We start from the raw sequence: 15,272 nt of genomic DNA on the forward strand, positions 1-15,272 counted from the left end.
CTCTCTAAAAATAAAAAGGCTGAGTACTGGCCTGAAGAGCTCCCATGTAAATCATAAATTTTACTTAATGGATGTTGAAATGTTTTTATTGCTCAGATGTCTGTTTACTTTTGAATTATTGGCTGTATTCTATCTGAGACATACATTTTCTAGAAGTTATAGGTATTTTAAGCAATTATCAATAAACTAATAATACAGGAATATTTGAGAAAAGTGCTTAAGATTAACAAGAAAAAAAAGAAAAGCCTGGCCTGGTGAATCATCACTAGGAAGAAATTCTAATCATAAGCTTACAAGCAGTGAAAAAAAAAGAGCGTGTGTAGGTTTAGTTCAATGGCCTGAAGGACAAGTTGTAGCCTAGATTCAAAACAGAGGAACATCTGGGAGTTGAGATTCATCACACAGGCAGTTGGAGGAGAACCTCTAAAAGCACAAAGGATTGTACACACAGGTATTAATGATTATAAAAACCTGAGATGGGAATACAAGAATCATAATGCTTTTGTTATAACTTTTAAGATGAACTACAAGGAACAAATTTAGAGGTGTACTTCTTTACCCATAGATCTTAGATTTAAATGTCATATTGGCATACCAGCTTCACCTTAAAGAATCTTATTTAAAAATTAACATTTTTCTGGATAAATTAGAGGTTGTTAAAAGAAGAATCAACAAAGTCCTCTAGTTGACAGCTGCTTTTGTCTGCAAGCATATACTTCCCCTTCTATAACAGTACTCTGATTTTCCAAGGAGACTCTCCCCATCTGGGCAGGTGGGACAATCCCTAGCCTGACTAACCAGAGCCACCGCCTAGCGACATTAGTTGTTTCAAAGATGAGAGAGGACCCAAGTCAAGCCAATGACAGCTCCAGGACTTCCGCTGGCACTGCAGAGGGGAAAAAAACTCTTTCTGCTGGACTTGAGCCTACCTGAAACTCTAAAAGAAAGGAAAACAAAACCAAGAGATCGAGTGCTGACGATGTTGGCTGGTTGTGACCCTGATCCAACACTCTGAGGCCAGCTCTATTTCCAGACCAAGCCAATGAATTTCCCTTTTTACTTGAGTTTGACTGCTACATGTTTCCCAGTAGGTAATTACTGAACAAAAATGGAATTAATAATATTCTCAGAAATTACAGTAATACAAACCACATAAACAATGGAATCTAGTCAACAATACAGATAACTAGGTACTTTAATTATTGAGAATTCCAAACAGCCTTTGTTTATGGGAGTCATAGCTATTGGCAGCTACCATATTATAATACAAATGAAAACTGAAAACTTTAAATATTTATTAAATTAAAATAATCCTATTATGCGTTAATATAAATGTCACAAAAAAGTCAGTATTCAGAGAGACTTTGCTTTTCATTTTTGCAAATTTCTTTAATGTCTAGCTTAAGAGAAGACAGCTGCTTCTACATTCAATCTGTAGTGATATGCTGTTTTGGTTCAAGTATATAAAGAAAATGTGCCTCGCACAGATAAGTAATTGGAAAAGAGAGGAGTATTTTAATAGCCTTTTAAGATAATAATAGATATTCCTCCTTCATTCAACACCAAAATACAATAAGTGGCTTATTAAAAGTTAGTTGCAATGTGAAATCTGACTCCGTATCAATAAACTTCTTGACTCTGTTAAATAAAAATCCTATGGTCTATGTTGTACTTTGAATGGATCGCCTACCCATGCATGGTTTTGTAACATCATGCATTGGTCATCTGAAAGCATATTGGTTTAATGAGTTATAGAGATCTTCCAAATGTTAACACATTTCCTTATACCCCCCCCCACACACAAAATCATATTCCTTAATATCAACACCAATCTCATCAGAAAAGTCTTAAGTATTGAGGAGCTGGCAAGCCCATGGTGGCAGATACAAGTTTTCAAAAATCTAATTTTCACTTGAAAGATCAGATTTTATCATTGGCAACAAAGAGTTGTTTTCCTTGAGTGGCAGGCTCAAGTCACTCATTTTCAAAGAAATACCTGTTAAACACCCACGTCTGAGTAACCATGGTTTATCCATCAGTCATTCTTTTAAGTAAAAACACAAGTGGTGTTCCATTTTTTTAAAAGTAGCTTATTTAGCTTGCAGCCCAGTCACACAAGTGCTTTTCCTAGAGATGACTCTTGCACTGTGATATGCAGAAGTGCTTTATGCACACTGCCATTTAACCATACCATTAAAAAGATATGCACTCCAGGGTAGATTTTAAAAATAAAAACTTTTTACTGCTTCACCAAGAATACTCTTTTTATTTTTTAATTAAAGTTTATTGGGGTGACAATTGTTAGTAAAGTTACATAGGTTTCAGGTGTATAATTCTGTAATACATCACCTATAAATCCCATTGTGTGTTCACCACCCAGAGTCACACCAAGGATATTCTTAAGTGAAACTGGCTTTTTCCCCCCTAACACTTAACATGTGTGTTTGGCTGTGAAGAACAAGGAAGATTCATCGAGTTTGGTACCACTTCCTTGATTCATGCTACGGTACCAGGGTTTACCCACCACTGCTTCTTCACCATCAGTGCAAATGTCACATGGTAAAAGGGCAAATAACGCTTCAGTTTTATCATGAAAATAACTGACTTCATGAATCCCCTAAAAGAAAAGGGTTATGGGATATCCCAGGAGTCTGTGGAATACACTTTGGGAAACACTGTTTTAGAAAACTGGAAACTAAGGTGAATTTTAATAACTGATAACTGAAAAATACATTTCATAAAATCTTTTAAATGAAGGAGACTATCAGTCATCTAGCTTATTCTTTCAAAAGGGGCGGTATCAGAACCCTCTTCAGCTTAGCCCAGCCCTGTTAAATATGCATCAAGAGGCCCTACATTTAAAAAGCACTCTAGGAGTCTGAGTCGCTGTCAGTTTTACATGCTAGTCTACATACTTCACTTTCTAAATTACCAGAAAGATAAGTGAAACAAATTACAATATCATGAATATATGCAACTGATTAAAAGCCTAACTACATGGAAATTATGTCACTTTCCTATTAGCCACCTGCACATCTATACACATAAATTTCTTCCTTCAATTAATTTTATTAAGAGATATCTATGACACAGATTCACCTAGGGTGTTTATGTACAATGGTTCCTGGGTTATCGTACCCCATAAAGTAGTACTTTTTCCGGTCATCGTTTCCCGATGATTCAATCATAATGACTGGCCATCTATTGATATCAAATGCTCTAGAATTCACTAGTGAATACCACTAATAACTTTTAATTCAGTTTTACATTTAGAAATACATTTGACTTGAAAGACCTGAATTGCATATACATTCACCCACATTAAGATACAGAAAGCATATCTTACTAAAGAGACAAATATTAGCAGTCCTTTTTTTCAAATCATGAATAAGATCTGCATTGTAAACATGCAAATTGGAGTTTGATGAATTTTAATTACTACAGTACACCCATAAGTTTTAACTAAATTACTACAGTACACCCATAATTGTAAAATAAAGCTTGTACTGTATTAAAACAAACAAAGCAACAAGATAAGCATACTCAAATATCCAAAGCTTTTAAAATCAAGGTACTTTTTTTATAACACAGATTCTCATGCTCCCTCCACTCCATTCCTATTCTGAATCTGTGTGTGTTGAGGTGGGGTGTGGGAAGGAGGAAAAAAATATTTTATTTTTTTAAAAAGCTCTTCCAGAGACGGAGATACAACTACTCTTAGAGCAGCGCTTCGAGTGATGGAGATGGAGAACTGAACATGCCCGCATAATTGATCTCTAAAGAACTACCAACTAGTTGGGCTTGTTGAGCAACTTTCTCGCAGTGTTTAAGTTAAACCCTGACAACAAAAGCTAAATCAATGCAACTTGCATCTCAGGAACCAATGAAGTGATCAGTTAATTGGTGCCTAGAAAATTTTATGGTTTCCAAGCAGATTGTAACCCTCTGTGAAGATCAGGTTCCTTCGGGAGTTTGGATGCTAATTTTGGTACCTAAACAAAGTCATTAGTCTCTAAAAGGAGCCCCAGTAAGCACTTTAGAGCACTTTAAAAGATCAACTTCCTAGTTAGAACAGAGGTGATATACCAATAGTGATGATCAATCATCACAGGAAATAGTGCCTTCAAACATGCTACCAGACAATTCCCACAAATTGAAAAATGAAGAAAGAGGAGGAAAAAGGGGGAGAAGGAAAGACGAAGGAACAGATTTGGGAGCAAAACAAATGTGGCAATATCTCCAAGGGACCCAGCAAGTTAGATGTGAGATGATTACACTGTGCATATGTATGTCACCGCATTAAAGAAGGGAAAGCTGACACACAAGTGAAAGTTAAAAAAAAAAAAGTTAGAGCCCCCTAATAGCTCAACCACTTCAGAACTCCTATCTGACTACAAACAGAAGCCAACTGAATCACAATTCCTAGGGGTGGGATCCAGCCATCAGTCTTCTGTAAAGCTCTCCAAGGGATTTCAAAGTGCAGCCAAAGTTGAGAATGCCAAAGTTTATGTCCTAAACCTTGGGCATAAAAAGACAACAAAAAGATGAAGCCCACATCTTTCCAAACTGTAAATAATTCTTATTTAAAATATAAATAATAAAGTATAGTTCTTGACCTTAAAGGTATTTACAAGTATCACCAACTTGAATTTAAGATGCAACAATAGACACTCTTTATAATCAGTCTCTGGCAGCTTTCTATCTTACCTGATATAATTTGCAGTAGCAAATAATCAAAACTTAAATGATAAGATTCTGACCACCTATTATCCTAGTTTTACACAGGTAAGCACTGCCCTCATTTTTATCCACTCTCATGGTTAAAATAAATGTTCTTGGATGCCAATCACACCAGATAATAGTGTCAAGGTGACAGCCTAAAATACCTTGTTCCTGAGAAAGTGAAATCCAGCCACATTTCCCACCACCAAAATTACACATTTCAGACTGAGAAAAGAATCCAAAAATTCTAAATCTGACTCATTATCAAGCATATGTTTTGGCATATTATGATGCAAACAGTATCATACTGAAAGTCACTCAAATAAATATCTAGACATATTCGTCAAGTGTTTGAATTTCTTTTTAAACCAATCGAATCTTCATCAACTGTCAAGCAAAAAAACCAGAATTTTATAATTTCACAAACTTGTATTAAATTCTATGTATGCTGATCTAACAGCTTTAACTTTTTCACTTAGTGTAGAAAATGAAATCATTGAAACCAGTTCGTTTTATACATGATTAAACATTACCTCAGAGTCACCTTTAATCATCACTTAAGCAAAACAAAACAAAAGTCTGCGTAACTTTTTTCTGCCTAAGGAAAAGGAAAAAAAAGAAATCCAAACATGTACAATGAGCACTGAAATGGCTAACATGAGATGTTTTAAAAAACCATTCCCTCTAAAATAACTGAATGAAAACAGAAAAAAATTAGGCATGAGCTATAGAGGAATAAAATAGAACTGAAATAAGTCAAGTTTAAACATAAGAAAAATAACGTATGAAATGTTCTCAACAAAAGAGGCAAAATTTTAGGCAAGACTAAATATATATCTCAAATATAATGAACGAGGCAGGTCCTATAGGGTTAACTGCCCTAGTAGAAGGCTCAGGAACTCCCAGCTCAATTAGAATAGTGTCTAATGATGTTACTATAACACCAGCTCACTCAGGAAAAAAACAACTTCCAAGCTGGAGTGTGACTGGGCAGCATAAATTAGTTTTATACTTGCTCTTTAATTCTTTTTTGCGGGGGGGTGGGGGGGAGAATCTGAAGGGAAATGCAGAAAAAAGAATTGACACATAAATGGAGAAATAACTAAAATGCAGCTTAAGACAGTGAAGCACAGGTTTGTAGAAATAAGATTGGCTGCTTCCTCATAGAAGCAGAATTGCTTCAAGTAGCAACGCCATCAGAACAGGTCAATTCCATATAAAACTTATTCCAAAAAATTTCCAAGTGACTTTCTCAGCACAAATTTTCATTAAATCTGAAACCAAACTGAAGTTGTTTTTTAAGCTCAAGATTTAAAATGAAGGCACTCAGTAGAACAAAAGAACTTTCTACTTAGGCACTCCCACTTGAAAAATAAAACAATTAAGATGCAACACCTCTTTAAAGAAACCTTCCCGTAAACCTGGAAAACAAACAAACAAATATATCAATGAAATTGATATATCATTTTGTGAGTCTTCTATTAATAGACTCCCAAAAAGATGTATCAATTTTGTCTCGAAATCTTTTAGTTTTAAGTTCAACAACTTAAACCTACATAATTCATCACCACCTTTAGATCCAAAGATACTCCAAATCTTAAATATGTGGCTTGTATATATATTACATTTGTTCTGTAATAAAGCCAAATAAGAAAACAACAATCATGACGTTATGGAAAAAACAATAAGAAATCCTTTCAAAATGTTAGATCTACCATTTACAACTTGAAATGTCACGTACTAACTTTCCAAAAAGTTAACCCCTCACAGAAAAAGAAAAGTGACACTCTTACAACTTCGTATGCTGTATTTCAAGTGAAATGTAGTCTCGATACAACATGGAACGGCAATTTATGAAATCCACGATAAAAATTATTCGAATGCAACGTTTCAAATCAAATTACTTTATGAAAGTATGTATTTCTGAATTTTCTATTAAGACTAAATGGCTTCTTCCAGCAAAAGTTCTGAACCTACTTTTTAAACACACGGAATAATCAAACTGTTACGAAGACTAAAAGGATGCTAAATTCTGTCAGAAGCCAAAGGTTGCTAACAAAAATTAGCCAAGACTACATGCCTTTCGAAAGCCAATTCAGAGTAATCAAAGTGACTCCACACTATCTTACGTTTATTTTTCCTACATGACCGGCAGTTTCACCTTCAACTATGGTGCAAAAACTAAAGGCGTTTAGAAACTAAATTCGAAAGAATAAGAAATAAATACATTCATTTTTTTAAAACTCACTAGGGTTTTCAGAGAGAAACAGCTAGCTATTAATCTTCAACCGGGCTTTTTCAAACGTCTCTATACCCGCAAAGAAACCTTTCAAGTTAGCTAAATACACACACACCCATTTCTTTGAAAATCTAGTGTGGGTAAGTGATGGAGCCACCGCCCTCCACCCTACACTAATTTCACACCAGCACTTGGAGTCCTAACAAAAAGATGCACTACGTCTCATTTTGTTTTTATTAGGGGAGGGGTCAGTTAGGCGCCCAGATTGTTTCCCGCATCCCGCCATCACCTACCATACTCAAGAAGTAAACAAAGCAGAGCCAGAAACACAAACTATGCAGAGAAAATTAGGGACGGAGAGAAAACAGAACTGTGCCTGAGAGAAGACATGAAGACAAGCCGTTTACAACTTGCATGTAGACCCCGAGGGCGGCGCGCTCCGGGCGAGCCCGCGCGCCCGGCCCGGGAGGACGGCCGAGAAACTACTCCAGAACGACGAGGCGGAGCGGCGGCCGCAGCGGGAGTCCCGGTGCGAGTTTAACTTGATTCCGCGACACACAGGAGGGAGGTGGGGGCCGGAGGACCGACCCCCGCCCGCCAGGGACGCGAGCGCCGCGGCCCGGCCCGGCCCGGCCCGTCAGGCGACCCCGCTCGCTCTCCCCGCGGCTCGCCGGCCGCCCGCGCGCTCCCTGCCGCCGTCGCCGGGAGCCCGCCCCGGGGCGGGGAAGCCGCGGGCGGGGTGCGCGGGCCCGGCCGGGGGAAGGGGAGGGGACAGGGCGCGTTACCTGGGCTCGGGCGACGGCGAGGGGACTTCGCTCTCCCGCCGGGGCCCGTCCGCGGGGGCGCCGGGCCCGTCGCTCCCCCGGCGGCCCGCAGCGCTGCTCGGCCCCCGCCCCGAAGCGTCCAGGCCAGGCCGCCCCTCCTCGGGGCCGCGCAGCTGCCCGCGCGGGCCGGGCCGCCTCGAGCTCCCGGGCCGCCCCGCGGCGGGGGGCCTCTCTCGCGGGGCGCCCGGCTCCCCGCACCCGCTCCCCGACTCCGGGCGGCCACGGAGCCGAAGGGAGAGAGGGAAGGGGCTCCCGAGAGCGGGCGGGCGCGAACGCTAGCTCCGCCACCCGAGCCGCTCCGTTACCGCAGCGGCGACGACGACCAGGACCGAGGTTTTGCTGCCAACTTGTCGAGCGGACACTGAGCATGCGCGCGCGGAGACCACATCCGGGTACTTTCAGGGCTGGCCCTTTCCCCCCGCAGCTTTCCTTTCTCCGGGCTGTCCCCGCCTCCCGCCCGGAGTGACGGGAGGGTCTCTGCGCAGGCGCCCACAGGGGCGCCGCGGTCGGGGGGCTGCGCGGGGTCGGGGCCGGGGCTGCGGCGCTGTGGCGCTGCGGGGAGGCGCTGCCCGGGAACGGAGGGGGGAAGGCTGCTTGCCGGGAATGGCCACCAGGGAAACTGGCGTCCCTTTGCGAAAAAGTACCCAAGCGGCGCGAGACGACTCGGCATAGAGTGGGCGCCCGTAAGTGCTTGTAACTGGCGGTCGGCCGGGCCTCGTGTTTGAGGACCTCCGTGCGTGGGCACAGCAGTTAGACCTTAACAGCTAGCGGTTTACGGTGAGAAGAAACGGGGGATGTCCGCCCCTTCCTGCCCTGTCACTGGCCCGGGAGCACTAGATTCCAAGGTATTGGAAGTGGCGAGACGCCCCCTTGGGCTAAAGAGATGCACGGGACAGTCAAGGCACCGCAGGCCTGAGAGCCTGACCAGGGTTACCGAAGGCTACTGGTTCTTGTCGGAAGAGATTTAGGGGGAGGGGCCGTGGGGGACCGACGACACACCTGTTACCTGGTGGGCCGGGCGTAAGTCCCGCTTTTGACTTCGTGCTTCTCTTACTTCAAAATTTTATCAGAAGCATGCATTTCTTTTATATTTAAAACGTTTCAGAAGACACGAATTGTATACATTTTCACCAACCAGGAACGACTTCTGCTGGGGGATCCCACGAAGGCTAATTACTGGAAAGTTCTAAACTGATCCTTAGGTTACGTGCCCCGGAAACGCGCTAGTCTCCCCCCTACCCTTAGCGCCGTGCCCCATCCCCTCGCCCCATAGGGTCCTTGCCTGAGCTCCTCACGCTTCTACCAGAAAGCCTCTACAACTGTCGTCTTCACGAGTGACCCCTTATCCATGGGGTTCATGAAGACTTTCCAGCACTAATTTTAAGTGAATTCATTTCCAGATCTTCCACTGCTATAGTTACTGTTTTCTAAACTTGCTCTGCTTCAGAAAGCACCTGAAGACACAGCATCCCCTTTCAAAACTGTCTTTCCACCATAAAAACAAAGAAAGAAGTCAGGGCGGCCGGTTGGCTCAGTTGGTTAGAGCGTGGTGCTGGTAGCACCAAGGTGACCAGTGCAATCCCCACATGGGCCTTGAGCTGCGCCCTCCTTAAAAAAAAAAAATGTCAAAACTCTCACCAATCATAAGATGCATCAACCCAAGACGTAAAAACCTCCAGGGCAATTCAAAGGGACAATTCAGAAATTGGTGTCTGTGCTGAGAAAGTAAACTACCCGAATTAAAGGGTTATAAATTCTTCTGCAAGTCATGTGGTTTCCAGTTCTTTGCTATCAACAAAATTCAAGGAAGATCTAACAACGGTAGGTGACTGGATGAGAGAGCAACATGTGATTCTTAGGCAGTATTCCTCACTTGGAGCTAAAAGAATTGAGTAACATTGCTATAACTAAACTTCTTCCATTCCCATCTGTATTAGTTGTCTGTTGCTCTATAACAGTATTACCGCAGCAGCTTAAAACAACACAAATGTATTAGCTCACAGTTTCTGTGGGTCAGGAGTCCAGGCATGGCTTAGCTGGGTTCTCTGCAAAAGCACAAAGTGAGGCTTGACAGGGAAAGGATCCACTTCCAAGCTCCTGTGGTTGTTGGCAGCCCTTAGTTCCCTGCAGGATGCAGGACCGAAGGCTTTAGTCCCTAGCTGGCTGTTGGCTCCCTCAGTTCTTTGACATGTGACCCTCTCCGTAGGGAAGGTTACAATATGGCAGCTGGCTTCTTCAAAGCCAGCAAGGCGGAGAATCTAAGACACTGGTTACATCCTTATGTAACATAATCACATACATCCTGTCACTTTTGCCATGCTCTTGGCCAGAAGAAAATCATAGGGAAGACTACACAAGGGCATGAATACCAGAAGGTGGGGATCACACAGGAACACATTAGACAGAGTCTGTCCACTGCACTTTCTAATTATTTGTGCAAAATTACAATCCCTCTAAACTCAATCTCAGAATTTTTCTTCAGATTGCCTTCATCTTCTTGCTAAGGGAAACCTGATTTTCCCCTGGCACACTGCTTCCCTTTCCCCCTCAATTGTGTTTTCAACCATGAGCCCCTTAGACTGTGCATGGAGGTGAGGTAGGTGTTCTCCTTGCTCCTCAACATCGCTTCCAGACCATCTCCCTCTCTTCTCCCTATTAACCTGCAGCTTTAAATCGTGTTATCCAATACCTGTCATCTTATTCTCATTCTCCTTATTTTTTTTAACTTTTATTTATTTAAGTGTGTTTTTTCAGCACCCATCAGCTCCAAGTCAAGTAATTGTTTCAATCTAGCTGTGGAGGGCGCAGCTCACAGTGGCCCATGTGGGGATCGAACCGGCAACTTTGTTGTTAAGAGCCCCACGCTCTAACCAACTGAGCTAACCAGCCGCCCCATCTCTTTCATTTTTTAACCATTGGCTCCTGTCAGTCACTCCAATACCACTTCTGTCTTAATATGATATTAATATATAGTTAGATGATCTCCCCATGACCCTGATCTCTCATTTCCTTGATTTCTCAAGGACCTTGTCCTGCCCTAACTCAGTCACTTGCTCCCATGGACATAATCACAGAAACCTTATCAAACTCTGCAATTTCTTCATCATCACAATTTCAAATACATCACACTCTGAACACCACCTCATGTTTCCGTTTTTCCCTATCGGACTCTCACTCCAACAATTCTCCAACCTGCGTACCCACTGTCTCTCATCCTTACGCTGGCCAATCATAATCAGTCCCTTGCACACACTCTGAATCCCCTTACTCCCCTTCTGTCGTGCTTGCTCAGCAAAACCACACCCCTGATTCACGCCAGTTCTCCACCTACTTACTCCACGCCACCTCCATGTATCTGAATATGGATAGCGAAAAACACAATCACACTGACTAATTTCACTTTAATGTCATCACCGGGAACATCAAGTGGGCCCTTCATGCTGCCCATGAATCCTACTTCCCTTCTCCATTCTTCTGGATTTCATACCTTTTCTGTCCTCTAATCTACACCTCTTCCCGCATCCTCATTCTCAGTTAATAACCTTGCTTATTTCATTGACAAAATTGAAGCAATGAGATGAAAACTTCCATAGAATCCCACTATCTCATCTACGCATGGCCATATATCAGCGTCTGGAACCTCTCCTCCACCTTCCCCTGCAGTACAGGGTGCATGTTCCATGTTCCTAGCTAAAACCAGTCCCTCTTCTTAGTCCAAGCTCCCAGTCTTGCCTTGTCTAATCAAGATCATCACTGTCACTCCAGCAGTTATTCCCCCCACTTCTATATTACCAATGTTTCCCTCTCTACTGGCTTGTCACGTCCAGTGCGACACGGGCAGTGAGAGAACGGGAAGGGGCGGCGAAGGGTTAAGAAAGAAACAGAAATCAAGAAAGTTTTGAAACCGGCCAAGGGTCTCACAGTCTCAAAGAACTGAGAGCCCTGGATCGGGCCACCTTGTGGCTTTTATTGACGCACATACAAGGAAGTAGCATTGTTTTTACTACGTCTGTGAGTCTCATACACCACACCAGAAAACTGGTTCAAACCAATCACCCTCACCTGTCAAAAGTCCCATGATGTATAAATAATTATTGTTTGTACCTCCCCAGGGGACAAAGCCTTTATGTTGAAAACTTACTGAGATGGAGAACTGATGTTATCACATCTACAATCACTTCCCAAGCAGGTTGTGGGAAGGAATACAGCCACAGAGGCAGAAGCTCTCCTCTGTGGGGGAAGGTGGGGGTCTATGCCCACCTCTATCAACCCCGTGAATTCTCCTGGTGCTCCCCACATGACTGTGCCTGTCTTAGGTCATTCCTTTCTTGAGGAATCTTACCCGTCATTGGCTAGCCAGCCATCCTTTGGGGCCAAACAAGGAGATGGCATAAAGGTGAAGCAATGTCCCTGAAAGGAATAGTCTCACAGACTCTTCTTTCTTTTTAGGGGTAGGTACGAGGGGATAAACGGGCTGTGTGACAACACTGGGTCATTCCTATAAGCTTACAAGCAGCTATTATTTCTCCAATCCTACAAAATCTTCTCTTTGACCCACTTCCACTGTCACCCACTGCCCCATTTCTCCACTTCCTTTGCAACAAAACTTCTAAAAGCGTTTTCTATAATTTCTGTCTCTACTTCTCTGCCCATTCTGTAGCAGCAGAATAGATGCCATAAGATACAATTTATATAAAGTTAAAAACATGACAAACACAGTGTGTATAAGACTACATTTGTATGTAATCAAATCATAATACAAAGGTTACGTATGTAGTGTATGTAGCATATTTTAGATTTTCAACTGAGTCTCCCACCTTGTCTTTAACCCATTCTTGCCTTCATCCTAAACACTCTATCAAAACTCCACTTTTCAAGGTCAACAATGAACTTCGCATTGCCTCAATCCAATGACCTAATCTCAGCTCATCTTAATTGACCTGTCTGTAATAGCTGACACAGCTAATCACTTGATTCACCTTTTTTCATTTTAACTGCACCCTCTTGGTTTTTCTCCTTCCTCATTGGTCCTTTTTCTTCGTTATTGATTCCATCTCTTCTCCTAGACCTCTTAACCTTCTAATGGCCCAGGGCCCATTCCTTGGATTTTTTTCTCTTGTCATTGGTGATCTCATCAAGTCTCCTGACTTTCAATACCATCTAAGATGTATGATATCATCATTATAATGACAGCTCCCTAATTTATATCTTCAGCTCAGATCTCTCACCTGAACTCCAGATCCTGATACCCAGCAGTCAACTGCACGTCTCACACTCAGCATGCCACAAACTGAACAACAACCTTCCTCAAGGTTCAACCCACCAACTTTCCTATCTCAGTTGATGACAAGTCCACCCTTCATATTACTCAGACCAAAACTCCTCGAGTCATGCTGGACTTCCCTCTTTCTTTTACATCTCACTCCTAGTCCAGAGTCAGAGTACCCCTCACCATGTCCACTGTACCCCTGTTTTGAGCCACCATCATCTCATGCTTGGATTCATCTTCTAAAAGCTCTCCCGGCTCTCAATCTTGCCCTTTGGAGTCTATTCTTAACATAATAACCAGAGTGACCCTCCTAAAACCTGTCGGATCACGTCACGCCTCTGCTTAAATCCCAGCGGCTTCTCACGTCACTAAGAGTAAAAGTCTGTGTCCTTAACAACAGCCTACAGGATTCTACAAGACCTTGCACAGGTGGGGATACCACCACCCTACCCCCAACATTAGCTCTCTAATCTCATCTCCTGGTATTCTCCTCTTGGATGCCTCTGCTGCAGCCTGACTGCCCTACTTTGTTAACCCTAGAAGATACCAGCCATGTTCCCAAGTTAGGGCTTTTGCATTGGCTGTCCTTCTGCCTGGAACACAGTTCCCCTAGATGTCTGCATTACTAGCTCCCTCACCTTATTTTAGTCAAATGTCGCCTTCTTAATGAGGCCCATCCTGACTTTGTTAACATCACAACCCATTCTGAACCTCCCCTCTACACCTCAGATCCCCCTTACCCGGCTCTCTTCCTCATAGCTCTTCTAACATACCCTATTATTTACTTATGAGTTATTATAGCTTATTGTTTATCGCCCCCCCCCAGAATGTAAGCTCCTCGAGGGCAGGGATTTATCGGTGTTTACTAATGTATTCCAATTCCCTAGAGTAGCTATTGACACAGGTGATGCTCAATAAATACTTGTCGAATGAATGAATAAGGTGTTTCATGCTTCTGTCCATTAAATGAAAACTAGGAATAGAGGTGACTCTGAATCCTATTTCATTCCAGCAAAAATATTCTAGCTTACATTTTAATAGTTTATCAAAATTTGTAATATTTTATGTTGTTCAGATCAATTAGGTATTCAAAATTGTGTCAACAATAAAATCCAGATGAGGTTTTTAAACTTAGAAACTCAGTCAAAAGATTCTTTTTAAAATTTTTGGAGGGAAATACGATAGGTCAATCGATAAAACTTTCCATAGTAAAATCTTATATTAAAATGTTCAGGGGCAAGATAAGTAGAAAAAGAGTGACATAAAACTTCCTTTTAAAAAAAAAAGCTTGTTCATGTATTTTTTAAATAGATGATAGATGCATTATGATCTTTAGATTCCCTTGGATACACTTAAAGAATGATGTAACAATCTTATTTTAAAATGCCAATACTTATGTCAGAAATGACAAGCTTTGCCATTATTTAAACAAAATAAATCATTTTAGATCTGACCTTTAAAATAACAAGAAGAAACATAGTTTCACAAATTTCTTTGAGGAGGTAAGCAAGCAAGTTCCAGAGCACTCTGAGGGAAGTACCACCTTTCCTGAGACTTCTCCAAGAGAAACATCTCTGATCTGGGCTGGCAAAGGCTTGCAAGTTTTCTTTCCCTTTTCTTTTCTCTGATTGACTCCACCTCCTTTGAATGGCAGCTTGACCCAGAGGTGGAGACAGAGGCTCTCACCTCCAGCATGGCCCATCTAGGAAGAACGGAATAACATATTAACATGGAAATGACCTAGCAATTGACAGCTCCAGGCACGCCTTAGCATCACGACATTTTAGAGTTAACCCAATGTTTTTAAAAATGATTCAAGTTGCCCTTGGGAATCAATTAGCATTAATTTAGCCTGAATATTATAGAGTTTCCCACATTCCTATAAGTACTCTAATAAAGTCTGTCATCTCCTTTGCCTTCAAATGTGGGAAGTGATGTCTGAGGGTGACCAATGTACATTTAACTATCAAGTGATTTGTTCTTTCAGCTTCAGAGGAGGCCAAGACTTACGGAAGAAGAGAGAAGATGGGTGGAGTCAATGCTCTATTTCATTTATTTATTTATTTACTTCCTTATTTTCTAAAAAGCTATAGTAGCTGCAATCCATGCCAGATCCAACAAGGTCCACAAGGACAGCTGTGGAGAGAATCCCAAGGGGAGAACTGGGTGGAGGCAGGCAGGAAGGAATTAGGTGGGCCGGGAAGGGAAATTACAGCCC

The 15,272-nt window shown here is 42.1% G+C and overlaps 1 protein-coding gene across 4 annotated transcripts in view; it reads right to left on the reverse strand.

The window, feature by feature from the left end:
- The window catches only part of SMAD4 (SMAD family member 4), a 54,174-nt gene extending 46,289 nt beyond the window's left edge, over positions 1 to 7,885 (reverse strand). Inside the window, exon 1 of one of the 4 annotated variants that reach the window (XR_013995290.1) lies at positions 7,255 to 7,618. The gene's annotated coding sequence lies outside the window, so the exon portion shown is untranslated. Of the gene's footprint in view, positions 1 to 7,254; positions 7,624 to 7,746 lie in introns of those variants that run through there. The other 3 variants (XM_081078819.1, XM_081078821.1, XM_081078820.1) reach the window with 3 other exon arrangements.
- Between the last annotated feature and the right edge of the window lie 7,387 nt (positions 7,886 to 15,272).

The sequence above is a fragment of the Rhinolophus hipposideros genome (genome assembly GCF_964194185.1).
Source record: "Rhinolophus hipposideros genome assembly, chromosome: 17".
In the NCBI taxonomy this organism is placed as follows: Eukaryota; Metazoa; Chordata; class Mammalia; order Chiroptera; family Rhinolophidae; genus Rhinolophus; species Rhinolophus hipposideros.